Source organism: Hetaerina americana, unplaced genomic scaffold (genome assembly GCF_022747635.1).
Source record: "Hetaerina americana unplaced genomic scaffold, ioHetAmer1.1.p SCAF_12, whole genome shotgun sequence".
Lineage (NCBI taxonomy): Eukaryota > Metazoa > Arthropoda > Insecta > Odonata > Calopterygidae > Hetaerina > Hetaerina americana.
In genome coordinates, this window is record NW_027286292.1 from 790,489 (window position 1) to 803,574 (window position 13,086).

Consider the following 13,086-nt stretch of genomic DNA (forward strand, 5'->3'; position numbering starts at 1 on the left):
GGCGATGGATTTATTGAATTACCCCCAAGCAGTGAAGATCCTAGGCAATACCAGTTAAAGTTAGGAAAAATAGTTTCTTGTCACCTCCAAGCGGGGCCCTGTGTCGAAAGGCTGCTTTACACCGTTTGTCCAAACGAAGGAGTGTGAACAAAAAGCGAACTTCCGAATATCGCTATCGCTTATGCTCCTCACAGAATTGAGGATTTAATTTTCTATTAGTTATTAATGAAAATTATGGATGAAAGAATGCTGATATCGTCTCACACCAAGAAAAGTACCCCGGTGATTTTATGTTCAAATTCAAATTTATCAGACTCGAGCCACAAAGTATTTATTTCTGTTCGTAGATGTCGCCACAATGCAAAGTGAAATTTCGGTTTGGCGAGTTAAACCATGCCAGTCGGGGGCGTTGTGTTCGAGGGGAATATTTTTATGCGGGCTTTGGAATTGATTATCAATTATTTGTCTGGAGCAGTGGAATATTAGAGTGGATCATGGTTATTGTAGATAAATCAGTAGTATGAGGTGACGTAAACGAGTGTAAAAGCTTAGACTTGTAAGTGATGTTAGATTGTGTAACTGATGGCAGTGTCTTGTCAGGGACAGACTGAAGAATGGGTGGTGATCATTCGTTATAGAAGAAATCTTGACCGATCCTGGGAATATTCTTTGTACGTTGAGTGTGATGGGTTGCGGCATATTGGTGAGTACATTTTCGGTGAATTATCCCAGTCAGTGTTTTACTAGAGAATATATTTGTAAGCGCTCATGTCAATCAGATTCAATTCACATTCACTTTTGTGGACTGAATTTTTGCCATCTATAATTAATAATTTGGTATATGGCAAATATTCTGGGGTTAGCGTTCTGTTGCCCTAATGTAATACTGTAATCTTGACGCATTTGTGTTGACGGTGTTTGGTGTTGACGCATTTGCACTTATTGCATTTTTTTGTTGCCTCATTACTCAGAAACCTAATTTTCATTATTTTTGTTTTGAGACCCTATTGCTCAACATTTTGTGCCGTTATGAAAGATGTTCGATTTTATTTTTACTTCTTAGGTTTTCTTTAAGTTTGTTTGGGTGATGAGTTCCACAGCGATAACCTCTGCTAAATATTTTCAGTTATCTCAGAAAAATTCTGTGAGTCATTGTATACGCATATGAATGGATAAGGCGATTTCTCCTCTACGCAAAAACCGACCGGTAAACCCATGAGGTGCAGCAATGAACTGGAAAATCCATTGGTCAGGGGTACTGCAGCTGTTTCAAATTGAGATCGATAGCTTGTTATCCACTTGTTTTGCTAAAAAAACTTAATGATTCTCCCCGAACTTGTCCATCGAATTTTGATGATGCCTGTGGAATTTAATTAAGTACATTTAACTGTTTGGGAACTATTAAATGAGTCAAAGAAGAGTTATTTCCAAACTTTTTTAATGTTAAGTATTTAACGGAGGAAAGATTGTCATGCTCTCGGCGTTTTGTTTGTACCTCCATCTATCGCATTTGTATTCACCAAACGCCTACAGTATGTATACGTTTTATCAGGTCATCTTTGGATTAGGATCGGCCATTTATTTACTTATGCAAAGTGCTCGGATGGACCTGCTGTTGCATTACTCGGCTGAGGTGAATTATGAAACGGAGAATTTGCGAGAATAAATGAGGTGGCGACTAGGACATGTCGTCCAATTTTGCAACATTGCCACAAAAGACTGCATGAATATGCCCTTGCCAAGTAAATAAAGTTTTCCAAGATAATTTAAAATTTAATTGATGCATAGTTTCTGTCTGCTCCTGGTTTTTAAGAATGCCCCCACGTAAGGTCTAGAGTAAATAATCATTAGAGGTGGAAAGGTAACGCAACAAAATCCCTGGAATAGGATCCTGCTGAATTTCCATCCGGTGAACCCGGTCACAATTATACTCGTAGATAATCTTGCACGAACAAGATAATTGCGTGAGATCGTCTTTTATTGTAGAACTTTGGGAATGCTCGCAAGTTTCGTGATCAAAGACGTTTTTGCTAATCAGGTATGGACCAAAGAACAGTTCCATCCACGATTTTCTTCTTAAAAGGTGATTTACCCTGTGGCAGTTCTTATCCTTTCAGTGCGAGGATGGTTAGTGTCAGATAATGTAGATTGTTTCATTGGTTGGCTCGGAGAAAGAACGGTAGGAGGGATTAGAACGCCGAAAGTTGCTTCAGCTAACCAAAAAAGAAGGGGTTGTATATTAAGTTGACACCTTTTTTGCAGCTATGGAGCTAATTGGACGTGATAAGAACTCATTTTTTCTTAGAATATTGAATGATTATTTCTCTACAATCCAATTCTTCAATCTAAATTGCTCAATTTCATGCAGGTCAAATATTTTAAGTACGTGAGTATTTAATTTTAATTAAACACTTCATACACTTCCTACCCTTCACAATTGAACGGTGCTCTTGGTCGTGCGGGAATTCCAATGAATGGTCAGGATATCTCTTTACCGAGTCAGAGTTCTTAGCCTCGCCCAACTAGACACACCCCGACATCCAACACTACAACTAGTCCCTCCTCATCTCCGTGTACTTCCTCCTTTCATTCCGTCCTACATCCCTATCCTATTCCTGTCCCTTCCTCGGCTGTATATATGCATGTATAAATGTATATCCTATTTTTGCTGGAAGTTATCCGTGAGAAAATGTCAAACAAAATCATTATGTGTCATTGTACGCGTTTTTACAGCATATACCCCAAGTGAGCAGAATACTCTTTTGTTTCCCTCTCGCCCAGCGAATATTGGCAAAAGCCTTCACAGTGAGCGGGCATACCGAAGACCCAACGAACAAACTCTTTCTCCACGCACCTGAGGGACTCGATGAAGCAAACATTTAATCTCTTTCGTATCTAAGTTCAGGCCACGGCATCAATTTTCATCCCCGTCTGCATACTCTTAATAATTGATGAATGTACTCAACAGATCCATAGCAGAATGGAAAATGCGTGACAAAGTCGAGAGTCGCAGCAGCAACAAACGTAGGCTCCACTGGAGGAAAACCAGAGGGCATGCAGGCATTTAGGCTGGGGACCATTCCAACCTCATGTCCTGTGACATGATTTACTCTCACTTTTGTAGCAGGATTCAAACCCGTCCTCAGCTCAATATTAATAAAATTAGAACTAGATCAATTTGTGCGATAGTAAAACTAGATTATTTATGCGAATATTAATAAATATGTGTGCGTTTTTCGACTCCCAATATATTTAATCTTATATATCACGATGGTGATTGAATGCGGGCATAATGGCCTAAGAGCAGCCCTGTAGTGCTCACATCTAATAAAGGTTTCTTCTTGAAGCTTTCCTTCTTTTAATTTGGTATCATACGTGATATGCCGTAGTTAAGTATAATTATCATTCATTTATCATGCTTAGGTGTGATTATCATTAATATTTTACGTGCCATGTATGAAGCAGTCTTCCCCAGTAAATGTATTTTTGTTACCGAATTCCGATTTCTTCTACATCAAGTAACAATGGACTGGTTAGCAATGTACGCTTTTAGTTTGCTCTGAGTCGAGAGGACAAACGATGGTGCTGGATCACGTTTTCGAAATAAAATCTCTTTGTGTCGCGAGTTTTTGAGGTCCATTACCCTTTCCCCTGCCCCCCCTGCTTGCCAAATCATGGGCTCCCGCTGTCCCGACTAAATCCGGGCCCGAAGACAAGAGGGCGAGGGATCGGGCGGGGGCGCTCCAAAATAGGGCGCTCATGCACCGATATACTCTGGCTACATACGGAGCTGTCGTCAGAGCTCTCCCACGCGGTGGCTTCCCTCAGTTCCTCACTGGTTATTCCCGAAACACACACTCCTCCCCACTCACCCGTCCGTCTACCCATTTGGGCGCTTCCTCATGGCGGGGCGTAACAGGGATTCCCGCAGCGCCCCCCCCCGCGCCCCCCCCCGCGCCCCCCCCCCGCGCCCCCTCGTCCTCTCCGACATTGATTTGTGGTCGGTCAGTTGCCTCTCCAGGAACATAGTCTGCGGCCGCAGCTGTTTTTAAGGGTGCTGCGAAGGAAGAGGTGATATTGAATGGGGGAGAGGGTTCATAATAATATCGTATTATTTCGGCCAATACTTAAGTGTGTTTTATTTCACTGTCTTTATATACCTAATAATACTAAAATACAAAACAAGCTGTTTGTTAAGTTGTGGCGTAGTCGGGGCGATGGCGTTTGGGAGGCAAATCAAATTGATATTATGTAAATACGAAACACGCGGATGTTGTCACGAGCAGTATGTTGTACTCTGTTAAAATTTCCTGCTTCTAAAATTCCACTCGTACACGTTAATCGTTTAACTGATGGTATTTTTTAGGAGTTCGGCCTTAGAACTCCATTAGCTTAAGGAAGAGAACCGCAGTTTCAATATAAAAAATCATCAAATTTCAAAATTGGAATTGTCGAAATAATTTTCAGAATGAAACTAACTAATGAGCCGAAGCGGAGTGTAAGTGTCTATGAAAATACGATGACGGTAAAATTGATTGAAATTTAACGTATTAATAAATCTTTCTTCCTAATTAATATTCATATTCTCTCTCATTTCTTCCTGTTTGATGGTGCGGAATGAGTCGAACTTGGAGCAACTGCCCCTCCTTCTTTCGCCCTGTGCTTATGCCACTACTTTTTAAGTGGTGTGCTCTTTCAGGACCGACTTGTAATTGAACTATGAGTAGTTACAGCGAAATAAAGCTTTCGGCAAACCATAATCGGTTTGTTCTTCATTTTTTCGTTAAATAAGTGCCTCTTTGGTTTATTATTGATAGCGGAGATAATTCCGCCAGGATAGGGATTAGGGGGGAGGGAGCGAGTTAATTTCTCACGAATCCTTAAAAAGGGTGGCAGGGGTATAAAGGTGAAAATAGTTGTTGCTAAATTTGAGGACGGCCCCATGCACTGACCCACAGTTATCGCAACACACTTCACTCATTCCTGATTTCTTCATTTTTTCTTTGCTTATTATTATTTCTAACGGCAGGGAGGGAGTTATACCCACCTAAATGTTTCACCTGTGCGTGCTTAGAGGAACGTTGTGAATTAAATGAATCGCTTCTTTCGTCTCCTAATTAAAATCTTGTCTGAAGGAGTTGTAACCATTATCTTCAGCAGCATGTTAAGTGATGTTCAATTTCCCTGTTGGAATTGCCTTTAGAGTGTTAAGTATTGAACGCTCTGTGAATCATGGAATCGAGAGAGGCGGTTTCGTGGGATGGCGCAAATGAGCTGATTAAGACCAAAGACTTTTGTGTTGGGGTGTTCTATGCAGGGTGTACTCGTGTGTAGGATTGTGCTTTCTCTGAGTTGCGACCATTTTTATACAAATGAATTTGTTTTATGCATTGAATTGAGGAGGCATAAAAACGTGGTGGCTTGTCAGAGGTTGCCCGTCAACCAACACAAAATATCACCGACGTGTCGGAACCAGGAGTACGCATCATTTAAAAGGATATTGTTTGAAGTAAGTAGTTCACATTCGAAGCGGTCTGTGACCACTTGAGCTAATAGAGATCACTGTGTTGGGCGTTTTACTTGTTCGTACGCAGATCCATTTGATAGAATAGAGTTTTGGCAAGTGTAGCTTGGTGTAGACGATGGCCTGTTTTGTACGATTGTATATTGGGGAACAAATGTTAAATGTTGTGGGTAGTGTGTGTTTGCCTTTTTAAAAATGATTACCCATTAACCAATTTTCTTTGGGTCTCCTCCTCCTCCTTTCTTCTCATTTTGTCCCCCTAATTGACGTAAACCAAACTTCACTTTTTTATATGGTGTTGTTATTTGTTATCCGTTTGGTTTTTATTGATATAATTTGTTTGCCCTAGTTATATTTTCAATGTAATTGGTGTGCTCCTATGCTTGGACGGTATAATGAATGAATACATGTGTGTGACAAAACAAATAAACAGTTGTGTGTGTTGGTGCGCCTACGAATAACAGCTGGACGCATTGGAATATTTTTCTTGTGGGGGGGTAGAGAGGTCGTGCTGGCTTCGAGTAGGTTTATCTGCACTAGCTGTAGCTTTTCATTTCTCTTACTTCTACTAGAAAAAGAATATGAAGTAGATGAGGATAGAGGTCCAGACAAACTCGAGAGTGTGATAGAAAGGACACTAAGGGAGATGAAATCAAATAAGGCCGTTGGGCTACACAACATTCCTGCGGAACTACTATAAGGTTTAGGGAAATGTGGGAGGAATAGTCTATATGGCCTGATTCGTAGCATTAATGAGGACGACTGTGATATCAGTGCCTATTCCGAAAAAGTTAAAGGTTACATCATGGGAGGGCTTCAAAAAATTACGTTTGATTTCGCTCGCAGCTAAAGTGGTTCTCAGGATCATCGACAAAAGGATGGAGAGCAAATGATTCCTCAGGGGACGATCAGTATGAGTTCAGGAAGGGGATGGCATGCTTGATGACATTGCAGTAATGAGGGCTCTAATCGAGATGGGCTACATCCTGCTCATTAATCAGGCAAATGCATCCTGATGGAATACAATCAGGACGCATATCCCTGTTTCGCAGGTTGCGAAAAGGCCTTTGATAGAGTGAATTGGGAGAAACTAATGAATTTGTTGCAGAATATTGGAATAGAATGGAGGGATAGGAGACTTAACCGCGGCCTCAGACTGCTCAAGTGTGAGTGGGCGACGGAGAGACCGGGTGGGCGGTGTCCGAGCATTATGTTACTCTTAAAGCCTCAGCCACTTTCTTAAAGTCCACCTCTATAGGAAAATCATGTGTGGTAGTGTATCCGATTCGTAAACGTTTTGTTCTGCGACATCATAAATTCTAAGCGCGGTAAATAGTTCCGTTTGAGGCAAATTCGCATGTTCGTTCTCTGATGTAAGACGAACTGAAATCACCGAATGATCATGCAAAAATGTATTGAACGAATAAACAAGGAATTGGTAAAAGACTAGAATTCTGAATTGTATGCGCCTTTTGTATTTTACTTCCAATACAATGACGACCAGTATAGCGATAATTCAAGTGCTTTTACCCGAGTGGTCGATCTCGCAATGCATTATGCTAAGAATCTATATGGCCTGATTCGTAGCATTGCCTCTTAAGTGGGTAAGATAGAAGGAGTCGTTGATCCACATAATTCTTGTATTCAGCTCATAAAATGCTCACTCGTCTTTACAGATCATAAACATCCCGCGTGAACTCATATTTTCTTACTCCCCCCTTAAGTGGAATATTGTGTAGTGTTACACGACTATTGGAAGATCATTCCGTTGCATATTATTCCCCTGGGATTCCCTTTGTGGATTACGGGGGAAGTGAAGATGCCTGATCACACCTTCATCAAAACTAGGGATTTTTGATCTCATTTAAGAGTCGAACCGATATCTTTTACTCTCTCCTCCGCCAACATTCCTTGCATTTAGTTAAAAGCCTTCATTTTAAAATGATTTATGTGATGCGGAAGTCGGTATGAAATCCGCACTATTTACTCATTTAGCGTGCTCTAGTACATTTGGGCTATTGTGAGTATTTTCATAATGAAATACTGGTTATATGATGACAAATGCCATTACGGAACAAATTATTATTGTGTAAGGGATAACTCATAGCATTAGGTCAGACAGTAGTTTCACAAGCGAGTAATGCTAGTCATTCATCAGGTTGAAGATGACATTCGCGCCAAAGTTCTTGAAGCATGAGGACCTTAACCGGCCAGCCAGGCGAAGGAGAAGGACCCTTCCCCACCCCCACACCACCTCGCGTCGCTCTCTCACCCGGCGAAATGCCTCAGATATCAAATGACACGATCACTGCCTGTGCTGGCCTTAAAGGGTACTCCTTCCCACACAAGGCTCACACAAATAGTTGAGCAGCGGGCCGAGGTGATCGCAGGAAATGCTCTGAAGGGTAAGCCTAGAATTTTGTGGTGTGCGAAGGCCGATAGCGATCTCTCAGTTTGCGTCAAAAAATATTCTCCCTGTAACACTTTCGTGATTATAGTATTCCTGTATGAGGTAACTGATTCGGTCGATAGTCAAATAATCCATACGTATCTGACGATTTTGAATATTTTTCGCTTGGAATTTGTGTCGGTACAGTAGGAGTCGGAATATAGTATGACGATTTTTGCAGCATTAAACAAGACATCGGAGTTATTACGTAAACTTGACTATCCTCCTGCAAGGTTCAACCTGTATAAGTTATGGTGCAAATGGAACTTATTTATCTCCTGTGCGGTAACTGCACTCGAGGTAAGTAACGAAACCTGTAGCGTCATTTTCTAGTCATGTATTCGGAGTCCTTGATATATAGCTTTGGGACAGTGGCTATGGATTGGGAGAGAGAGAGAGAACAGGGAATGCCATTCAAAGACAATGTCGTTGATTAGTTCCGGTTTGATTCCCTCCCTCTGAATCCCACCATTTCAGTGCATTGTCTTCGACGGGTAGTAGTTTTGGTTGGAAGCTACAATTCAGTCACGCTCCTCTAAACCAAGAGTTATCAGGAAAAAAGCTTTTCATCCGATGCACGACAGTTGAGAAACTTAGATTGATAAAACTACTTTTCATGGTTAAGATTTGCTGCAAAGGAACAAATGGCATTCCTACAGGAAACAATAAAGTGGCATTCAACTCTCCCATTGCGTTCTCAAGTAGCTAGAACTAGACTAAGTGGAGAAATCAGGCCTGTTTGGCATGTGTTGTGATGGTTGGTTTATTCAGCGGGTGTGGGGCTAATTGGAAGGAATTTTGGGGCCGGACCGATATACTATAAATTAGAGGATGTAAAATCACACGTTGCGGAACCTCTCATGGAAGAGGGAAACAGTTGTAGCTTCCAAAGCAATATAGGTAGGTTGTTAGTCAGCAAAGGAGAACTAATTAACAACATTACTTGGATTGGCGTTCCACTTCCATTCCTTTCCAGTTCGAATCCATTTTCCTAGCGCTTACTTCAGAATAATCGAATCCCCCTTTGCTGGCATCAAATGTTTCTGTCCACCTTAAATCCTTACTCCCCCACGCCGGACTTCCTCCTTGTTCTGACCCCCTCTTATCTCACTTTTCATTAAGAATACCTATGCATACCCGCTCCACATGGAGAAACTCAATTATGTGCACCTGAGGAGGTGTCTCAAGCACTGAAAGTACGCTGCAAAGTAAATGAAAATAAATGAGATTTTAAGCATTCTATGACTATCTGGTGCAAATTTTTAATTTTGTATTCTTAACTCGAAAGAAATAAAGGCTGTTAAAAAACCTGCGAACTTCGTGTTAATTTCGCTAAAATATTTTATGGCATCGGCTCACTTTCATATGAAATTGTCGTTAACTTAAAATAGTTTACTTTTCCGATAGATCAGCCGAAATTGATTCATTAATCGTTGGATCGTTGCCATTCCAATGCATGTGTGCCATAGGCAATAGTTCACGGCACACAACGATGTTAGTATCAGGAAGCACCTCAGATTTAATATACAATAGTGTAATCTGTGGTGGGCGCACGTGGACTCACCTGTTGCGGAACGAGCAATGCGCTGTTATTCGAAGTATTACAGGACTTTGGGTTCGGAATGCTTGGTTTTATCTTTCAGCCCACGTGAGAAGTCTAATATGGCCGAGAGTTAAAAAGAAGCGGGAAAGTTCGCGTGATGTAAACAATAATAATAAATATATTCTATTGTTTCAGGCTTCACTTCGTGGAAGTAATTGATATCCATTATTGAAATAGAAAGAAAGACTAAAAAGTGGAAAAGTACGAGTCTTTCTTTCTATTTCAATAATGGATAATAATAATAAAATCTCATAGAGGAGCGTATAATTTTTTTCCCGCCATCGCGACAACGACTAGCATTTGAATTTATTCTTAAGACTGCGTATGTTTTTCCATTAAGCTCTTCAAGAAGGATTAATGACAATTGTTTTGCCAAAAACTCGCTCAAACAAGTCACCGATCTATGTCCATGCGAAAAGAAGAATTGCAATTATGCATGTATGCAGTAAAAATGTATGTTATTGACGGATGGTCAGCTAGTATGTATTGCGAGGTAGTTAAAAATCCTGAAAATAATTTCGCGAAATAAAAAAATCCATGGTGAAAATCGCCTGTGTGCATTGGTATTGGGGTTCAAGTCTTCCGGGATTTACTTCGCGCCAGTCTAGGCATACGAGGTCTGTCCAATAAATACGCGAACTGAGGCCATAAAAACTTTATTTTGCAAAATTTAGTCTATATAGATTTTGTCCCTTTCAAAGTACTCTCCATTCGTTGCTATGCACTTATTCCATCTTCTTTTCCACGGTTTAAAGCACCCTTGGAAGTTCTCAGCAGTTAGGCTTTTAAGTTTTCTCGTCGTTTCTTGCTTTATCGTGTCCACATCTTCCCAGCGATCATCACATTTTTGCCTTTTGGGAGTAGGAAAAAGTCGCAGGGGGCGAGGTCTGGCGAATAAGGAGGGTGATCAAGGATGGCGATTGAATTTTTCGCCAGAAACTGGCGAACAATCAATGATGAATGGGCAGATGCATTGTCATGATGAAGTCATCCATCGCCTTGAGTCAAATATGGTTGCACACGACGCACGCGATCTCTCAAACGCTTGAGAACTCTATGGTAGAATTTACTGTTTGTCCTTCAGGCAGAAATTCATGATGAATACACCTTCGACATCAAAGAAAACCGGGAGCAAGACTTTGATTTTCGATCGGCTTTTTCTAGATTTTTTAGTTTGATTTAATCCACTTGAAAACGGATGTTTTCTTCGGAGCATTATCACCGTAAACAGCTGTCAACATTGTAGTAATTTATTTATAACTTTTACCGCACTTCACCAGAGCACGTGATGCTTATTCGTTGCTCCATGATTTCGTCAATTTCCATTTTCGACCAACTGTAACAACAAGGACAACAGAAACTAACACAACCGGCACCATACGCACAGCTCGACGATCCGCCAAACACACGGCTCATTGTGTCTCAGGCAACTAGCACCGCTGGTGAGCGGGGCTATAGTCCGTGACATGGCCGCCAGATTGCACTCGTTCGCGTATTTTTTGTATAGACCTCGAATTACTGGGACAACATTTTCGCCGGGGTTGCAGTCAGTCTTCAGATCAGAAGTGTTTGAAGGCGTTTTTTAGTTAAGTTCAAGAGTTTTGAATCCGCATTCGTAACAGGTACACAAGAATAACAATAACATTAATATAAGTCGGGTTCTGCCCGTCCTTTATATCTCACCCCTCTTCGCAAGTTCGCTCTAACTGGTCAATTGAGTATCCATTTGCTCGGGTGCTTTCCGATTGACCAATTGCAATCCCGTCTGCTTGGTTGTTCTCTGGTCGAAAGCATGTTTTCAGGAGCTGGGAAGCGTGTAACTGTCTTCTCTATTGAAGTCGTTCGATTTTTTGTGGATATCTATGGCTTCCCGAATGAGTCGCGGGAGGGAACGGCTTTCTTTTACGATTGCTTAAGCGTTTTCGAAGTCTATGTTGTGGGATGGTCCGGTCCGGACCGACGCGGAGTAAATCCCGGAAGACTTGGATCTTTAATAGCTGTACGCCGCGGAAGCCTTCCCAGGGAATCCATTGGGAATATTAATGGGTCAAGGGAAATGGTGGTGGTCTTCGCTCAGTGGGCGGGAATTTCGACCGTTCGGCAACTGTCTGGTATCAAAGCCGGGTGGTCAATAGAGGGTGGATTTGGTCATCAGGTCCTCCTGGGAAGCTGTAGCCGGCGCAGAGAGAAGAACTGACCTACGCGTCGCGTAAAATTATTTGAGGTGAGCGCTACCCTCAAACTTCCTAAAGAAAGTTCATAATTTTGTTTTCCGCGTACGAAGACATGAATATTGCGGTCCGAGTAGGTCAAGTAATACCGTCCAACCTCTTGCGCCCCTGGGGAATGTGCTGGGATATTCACTGCAGTCACATTATACCTAATATACGATAATCAAACTGTTATGGGGAAAGAGCAAATATTCCGTCCAGAAGGGAAGGAATCCCGTTTAACGTCCTTAGAGTGTTTAGCGCGCGCGTCACAGCGCAACTCGTTTTTCTCCTCTTGCCTAACTCCCACTGCGTAGCGTCGCTTGTTTTTCGAGTCACAATCATTGGCGTGCGCTCTCAAAAGTGTATGAAGACGATTAAACGTGACTTTTTCGTTATTTTAAGTTTGAGAAGTGCTCTTCCGTGTTTTTGTGTGGCTATACATCGCCACAATTGTGAAATTCCATAGTATCCTTTGAGAAGCCGACTGCGCACTCAATTTTCTGAAATGTCTTTCTCATGTAAATTAGAATGAGAGATGAACATTCGTGATTATCAAAAATGTGAACGAAATTAATCCTCAAAAATGCAAATGCGTTATTGCCGACATTGCTGTGCGCTGAAACAGGATGCTAAAGATTGAGAAACCGGACGACGCTGGGAATGTTTTCAGGAATGTTACGAATGAGCATCGCGAAAAATATTCAATAACCCCGGACGACCGGGATATATGATTGCGGGATAAGTGGAAACGGTGACCCACATTAAAAATTGGATGATTTAGTGTATTTTTGCATGTTTGAGAAATGAAGCCGGTTAGATAGTGAGATTAAAAGACGTGCAAATTCTTACCGTAGGGTTTTAGAGCGTGATTTTTCTTTTAAGAAAAAAATAAACGCAGTTTTAGGCAGCTAAAATATCAATGTAACTTGTAAAGCAAAAAATCTTGTAAAAGTCTACATTATTTTATTGAAGTGAAATTTGGGCATGCCAGGATGAAGTTAAATATCAATTAAATACGGTGTGCATAGGGTACTAATGAAATGTTCGTGGCCGAAATAGCAGGGAAAAGGGTGTAGTACACTGCTTATTGGGGGCACCGGTGGCAGACAGGTAAGGAAATAGTGTGTTTCGCCGTTTTGGTTATATTGAGAGAACGAATGCGAAGCGACTGACCAAACAGACATGAGATTGGAGTGGGTGAGTGGTTTAGGGTGGTTGGCCGAGAAATTCATGGGTGCACGTAGTCGAAGTGGCTCGGGAAAAAGACGAGGAATATTTGGATCATCAGGAACAGAAG

The 13,086-nt window shown here is 41.5% G+C and overlaps 1 protein-coding gene across 2 annotated transcripts in view; it reads left to right on the plus strand.

Annotated features, from left to right (window-relative positions):
* Positions 1 to 391: 391 nt before the first annotated feature.
* The window catches only part of LOC139685637 (uncharacterized), a 106,788-nt gene continuing 94,093 nt past the window's right edge, over positions 392 to 13,086 (plus strand). For both annotated transcript variants that reach the window (XM_071582582.1, XM_071582583.1), the window contains exon 1: positions 392 to 703. The gene's annotated coding sequence lies outside the window, so the exon portion shown is untranslated. The remainder of the gene's footprint in view (positions 704 to 13,086) is intronic.